The following is a 6,814-nucleotide window of genomic DNA, read 5'->3' as shown; positions in this document are numbered from 1 at the left end:
CTGTGCAGTCCTGCACATTTTGAATTCAACTTCTCTCTTCTGCTCTCCTGGTACCCTCTTCCCCTACACACACACACACACACACACACACACACACACACACACACACACACACACACGTGGGCCTTAGATCTCAGGCTGAGGATATGTCTGTTATTTTTAAAAAATATATTTTTATTGTTATTTAATTATGTTATTAATAGAAAAGCCAGTGCAGAGAGATGAAGGGTAAAATAAAACCAGTCATTAATGGGGAAAAAAGTTTCTCCGCAGGTAAGAATGCTGTAGACGAGCACTGTGTTGCCCGGCGTTGCCTTCCAGCGGGGAATAGATATGGAAGGAGTACATTAGGGGAATGAAGAGCCGCCTCTCTGCCCCTCTCCCCCGCATGTTGTAATGTGGAGACACCAGGGCTTGGGCGGGAGGATCTCCAAGTTTCTTCACTAAACAATCTGAAAGGCTCAGCTGCAAAGATGATGACTTGAAAGTGTTTGTGTGCTGTATCTTTAAAGCCTCTCTCGGATTTCTCCGCCTGCTGGGTCAGTGGAGTCAGTCTGGCCACCCTCCACCCTGACCCCAAAGGGACACCTCCACACTAAAGCTGGGAGCCCTGAGGAGTGCCCAAAGCGAGGGAGACAAGGGGAGTGGATGTCTGAGCTGTGGGAATGGGCAATGAACTCCGAGAAGGAGGCTCACATATCTCGGATCTGTTTCATGGTTGGTCTCATTTACTCGGGGCATTCATTCATGCGAGGTTTGATTTGATGACTTTGGAGAGAATCAGTTAACCCTGGGGGCCCATGTTTCAGAGGACTATGACCAGGTCAGGGGCTGTTGGTGCGGTTTGTAGTCCTAGCAGGGTGCAGCTGACTCTGAGGACAAGTGGGCATGGGCCCTGTGGCAGGGAGTGGGGGAGAGAGAAGAGGTGGAAGCAGGTAGGGAGAACTGGCTACCAGCTTGGCTGCTGGCCTCATGGGGACTGGTAAGGTGGGTTTTGCTGTCCTACCCTTCACACTGTCTCGGTATCAAACAATTCAGCAGTAGGTGGGTCTGGATTTGCTTTGGGGTGCAAAGTCACATACTGGGATTTTGAGGCCCACTGGGTATGATTCTTGACCTCCAGGATTTATAAAATGCATTCGATAATGGAAATAGAATCTGCACATAGACATTGATTACATCAAAAGCCATGGTGGCTGGCCCTGGCTGGTATGGCTTGGTTGGCTGGGCTTTGTCCAGTGCTCCAAAAGGTTGGTGGTTCGATTCCTGTCAGGGAACATGCTTGGGTTGCAGGCTAAATCTCCAGTAGTGGGCATGCAGGAGGCAGCTGATGATGTTTCTCTTTCTCTCTCCTTCTCTCTCTAAAAATCATTTAAAAAAAGAAAGAAAAGCAGTGGTGGCTAGTGGATAAGATCACAAGCTCCAAATCACAGAGACTCAAGTTCCAGCTCTGTCACTTCTCATCTGTGTGCCTGTGGAGCTGGTGGGTGTGGCTGTACAGGGCGCTCGCTGCCCAAGCATATGGGCCCGGCAGCGAGCAGGATCTGAAATCCGGTCTTTACATCTATTGCCCCGACACAGGAGCTTCTTCCACTTGGAGGAAGAAGTTTCTTTTTCTTATTAGCACCGAGACATCCCTCACTTGCTAAACCAAATGCCCTTGGGATGCAACCACTCGGAGGAACCTTTTCTAATTGGCACAAATTAGAAGTGAAGACACTAAAACCCACTTTGTGGAATTGTGCTGGATAATAAATGCTCAGTAAACAGTGCCTTTATTGTCATCTCATAATATCTGCCTCAAAGATTTTCTCTGCGGATGAGTTTGGTAAAAATCATGAAACAACTAGCCTGTGCTTAAGAATAGCAGTGTTTTTTTCCTTCCTTCTTTCCTCCCTTGTTCTCTTTTTCCACCGAAGTGTTCAATAATGTCATGAGAAGCAGCAGAAACTCGGCTGAGATGGGAATTGAGGCGGGGAGATGCTTTATGTCAGGGATTGGAAAGTATGTAGAGGCAGAATCTCAGGTCGGCATTCCATTGAAAGATGCTTGGGGAGGAGGATGTGTGCACTAAAGCAAGGGGGGTGAAACTGAAATCTTTCTCTTTATTGCCACTCTGTCTTAATCCATTAATTAAATATCTAGAAAAATCTTAAAGGGAGAAAAACACACACACACCACATTGGACAATTGGGGAGACTTTTGAAATGGCGGTGGATGGATGTTCTTCAGCCTTATCCAGGGAGCCAATGTGGATTACCTGAGGCCTGATAACTGCTCCCTAAGGAACTGCCTGACACCCAGGGGGACTGGCTGTGGTGTCGCAGCCGCAGGGGGTGGAGAATGTCTCTCTCCAATTATGCTGGTGACATGTCAGCTCATGGGGAGAGCCAAGGGCAGGAATGAATGGATTTGTCACTATCAGTTGGGATGCTATCAGACCTATTTTGTCAGTAAGCCTGGCTGCTGCTAATTCCCTAGAATGGTCAGAGGGATTTCTTGTTCCTATCTCACATTCAGAGGCCACTTCAGCTATTTTAAAGGTGGTATAAGGCTTGCAGCTTTTCAAATCATCAAATGCATGAAAGTACTTATTTCTCTTTTCCTTTTTTCTGCATTGTGGGATGGATCTGGAATCTAGTTTTGGCTCTGCCCCTAACTGCCTGTGTGACCTTGGGCCAGGCGCTTAATCCCTCTGAACCACTTTATTTCTTAAATAATAAAACTCCTCTAACCATTCTGTCTAACTTAAATTTCTTCTCTCTCTCTTTTTATAGCACCATCATTTTTACTTCCTTTCCAGGACTAGTCAAAAGTTGTAACTACTTTTGTTCATTTATTATTTATTTTTTAAAACTCTGCCTCATCGGTCTAGCACAGGATCTATCTATCCTGTAGTTTCCTTAGCACACAGCTGGGGCCTTAGCACAGAACAGGTGCAATAATATTTGCCTAACAAATGAATTGATCTCATTAGCTAAGCATATGGAAAGTTTGTGGGGGTTTTGTGGTGTGTGTGTGTATGTATGAAAAGAGTAAACTATTACATAGTTTAAGTCATTGTTAAAATCTTTATTTGCCATTTAGTATTTATTTTCACTAAATTTTGCTGCTAGTTCACTCTAGGGAAGTGGTTTTCAACCTTCTGGCCCTTTAAATACAGTTCCTCATGTTGTGACCCAACCATGAAATTATTTTCATTGCTACTTCATAACTGTAATGTTGCTACTGTTATGAATCGTAATGTAAATATCTGATATGCAGGATGGTCTCAGGCGACCCCTGTGAAAGGGTCGTTCAACCGCCAAAGGGGTCGCAACCCACAGGTTGGGAACCGCTGCTCTAGGGTGAAAGGGAAAATTAGGAGAAGAGGGCCCTAAATCTCTAGGCTTCGGGACCACTTAGACGATAAAAGTCTCTGACTCAAGGCTATGGTGCGTGCTTTAGAGATGTCACTGCTGCCTGGAGGTCTCTTTCTTTGGGGTAGTCCCACTCTGAGACAATAGCTGATTTGGTTATTGTCTTATATGTGAAATGCAAATAACATAGGATAGAGTGAACTCATTCATACAGTACCTATCATAAGCAACTTTCCTTGTTATTCAGTGAAGCCACAAGGAGGGATAGATCACACAAACATATACACATGCACACATAAACCAATAAATCCTGACATGGGACCATGTAATTCCATTTATTAAAAAAAAGTATGGCTTAAGTGGAAAAAATCTACAGAGATATAGTTCAACTATCACCAAATGTGTTTCATTGTTACACTAGACAACTTGAAGTATGGAATATATCTTCCTGATAGAAGAGGTGTTTTTTTTAATTAAAAAATTATACATGACATAATTAAAAGGGTCTTTTAAGCTTTGAGTCCTGGCTCCTAACTGGAGAAATAGTCTGCTCCCAAATTCAACCTTCTGAAAAGCATATAATTATTTGTAACTTTAATTTCATATTTCCACTTTCAAGATTAAAAATAACACCAATAAAAATCTGAGTTCCATCTTAGACACATTTCACATTTCATCTAATACAAATCAAATATGCTCACAGCTTATCAATGTTTGTAAATTACAATAACAACAAGAAACTACAAATAATTGTTTCAGTTTATTACATCTTGCATTATGTCAGCTATTATGGTAGATGTTTGCAGGAGTATGTATCTTTTAATCTTTTATAAGGTTATTCTTAAAGAGTAAATCCCCTTTAAACTGCATATCTAAACACCTAGCTGTTTACCAAAAATTCATTCTTTCCTTTATTTCTGAAGCAGAGCTGTGTTCCTCTTCACTTGCATAAGAAAAAATTTTGAATCCGTATTTATTGTTTTTCTCTGCTTTCTTAAAGATGCTGTCACAGCTGGCATCCTTGGCCTCAAAAGGACCATAAGGAGGAGAGCCTTGGATTCTTATGTGAGTGAACAATAAGTTCTGTCTTGTTTGAATCACTGAGTTTTAGAGATTCTTTGTTTTAATAGCACTTATCATTACTCTAACTAATATGAATGTTAAGGAAAATTCCTGGAACATAAAAGCTGCTGAATAATTCCTAGTTATTTTATTATTAGCCATAACTTTCCTCACAACTCTGTTTTGTTTTTAATATTTTTAGAGAGAGAGAGGAGGAAGGGAGAAGGAGATAGAAACATAGATGTTAGAGAAACATCCATCGGCTGCCTCCTGCATGCCCCCTGTAGGGAATTGCGTCAGAAACCCAGGCATGTGCCCTGACCAGGAATCGAACCAGCAACCTTCCGGTGCATGGGATGATGTCCAACCAACTGAGCCACACAAGCCATGGCACAACTCTGGTTTTAGATGAGAATTATGGTAGATGATACGATGAGTACTGGAAAACTGCCGAAACCGGTTTGGTTCAGTGGATAGAGCGTCGGCCTGCGGACTGAAAGGTCCCAGGTTCGATTCCGGTCAAGGGCATGTACCTGGGTTGCGGGCACATCCCCAGTGGGAGATGTGCAGGAGGCAGCTGATCGATGTTTCTCTCTCATCGATGTTTCTAACTCTCTATCTCTCTCCCTTCCTCTCTGTAAAAAATCAATAAAATATATTTAAAAAAAACAAAAAACAATGAGTACTGGAAAACTATATGTGATATGAGTCAGTAATTAATTTCTAGCGAATAAAAGAAGTTTCAGTGGAGGAGAGATAAACTCTCTCATACTTGTTATTTTAATTATGGATTTGAAATATGTCTTAATTATTACATTTTTTCTCTGTTCTGCAAACCTTATGGTAATGAGAAGCCAAAAATAGCAAATGCCCTTAAAAGGAGAGGGATTTAGAATAAACCATGAAAAGAGAAGCTATTTCAGTACCTACCCCTCCCCATGGATAAGGGAACCCATAAATTTTAAATCTAAGGGATGAGCGAGGCAAGGTTAGCTTGCACTTCTTCTAAATCCTGTGGCAAGCATTGGCCCTTTGCAAAGCATAGCATTTTCAGGGGCATCTCAGAGAAAGGTGTGGTGGGCAGCTCTGATTGCTGTGTGCATGAGTTGGGGACAGGTTTATGGAGGAAGGGTTCTGCATTCCATTTTAAAAATGCGGCTTACTTGCCTCGGCCAGTGTGGCTCGGTTGGGTGTTGTTCCATGCACCAAGAAGTCTCCAGTTCCTTAATTCCCAGGCAGGGCACATGCCTGGACTGCAGCTCCATTCCCTGTAGGGAGTGTACAGAAGGTAGCCGAGAGATGTTTCTCTCACATGGATGGTTCTCTCCCTTTTCTCTCTAAAAAAAAGCAATACAAACATTTTTTTAAAAAATGTGGCTTATTCTGTCTATACTTTAGAGACTATCAGCTTTCCTTATTTCCACCCCAAAATGGTGTAGACTAAAGCAGGTTAGATGCAGAAAAGGGGGGAAATAATTGATTGGAAACCCTCCAAAAGGAAGAATTGGGTCATGGCCTTTCAAAGCAGGGCTCCCTTTGTCGGTATCCCTTTTCCCTACAATGGCACCACCTTGTATACTTCCAACAAGCCCTACATGTACAGGAAAATCTGCATCTCATTTCTGCTGAAATATGTTTTCAATTTAGGATTTGAGTTTCCAGATTGACTTGTGAACATCTAAAGGACTCAACGTCACCGTGACATAATGTTCCCCAAAGGCCAGTTGGCCGTCAGCAGAGAAATGGGCAGTGATTAGCTAGCTGTCAGTGGTCAAAGGTGCTGATGTGACTGTGGAAGCCAACGTGGGAAAACAGAGAAGGAAAGAGGGAAAAGCCAGGGTAATGTGGGGGAGGGGAAATGGTGCAAGGGGAACTTTATAACCTAAAGTGATTGTTCAAAGATGAAATATGAAGAGGGACTGGATAGGAAAAGATGGAAATTTTACAGATAACTTGGAATGTATTTAAAGGACCACTTTAAATAGAAAAAAAGATCTTAGGAAATACACTTTCAATCTAAGGGGTAGGAACCAGAACAAAAAGGAAAATAATCCACACTTGAAGAAATTAGATTTATAAAAGATCCAGGGGCTAATCATGATTGAATGGTTTTAAAAATCCTAATCATAGTAATTTTACAAAAGCAGTCATTTCAACAACGACTACTATCATCTGTGAAGTTTTGATTACATGCCAGTCATTTTTCTTATTTTTTAAAAAATTTATTGATTGATTTTAGAGAGAGAAAGGAAGGGAGACAGCAAGCAGGAGAGAGAGAGTGAAACATTGGTTTATTTGTTCCACTTATTTATATATTCATTTTGGTATGTGCCCTGACCAGGGATCGAACCCACAACCTTGGCATATGGGATGACGCTCTAACCAACTGAGCT

Source organism: Myotis daubentonii, chromosome 17 (genome assembly GCF_963259705.1).
Source record: "Myotis daubentonii chromosome 17, mMyoDau2.1, whole genome shotgun sequence".
NCBI classification, from domain to species: domain Eukaryota; kingdom Metazoa; phylum Chordata; class Mammalia; order Chiroptera; family Vespertilionidae; genus Myotis; species Myotis daubentonii.
The sequence above is the reverse complement of the archived record's forward strand: the minus strand, read 5'-3'. Positions refer to the sequence as shown.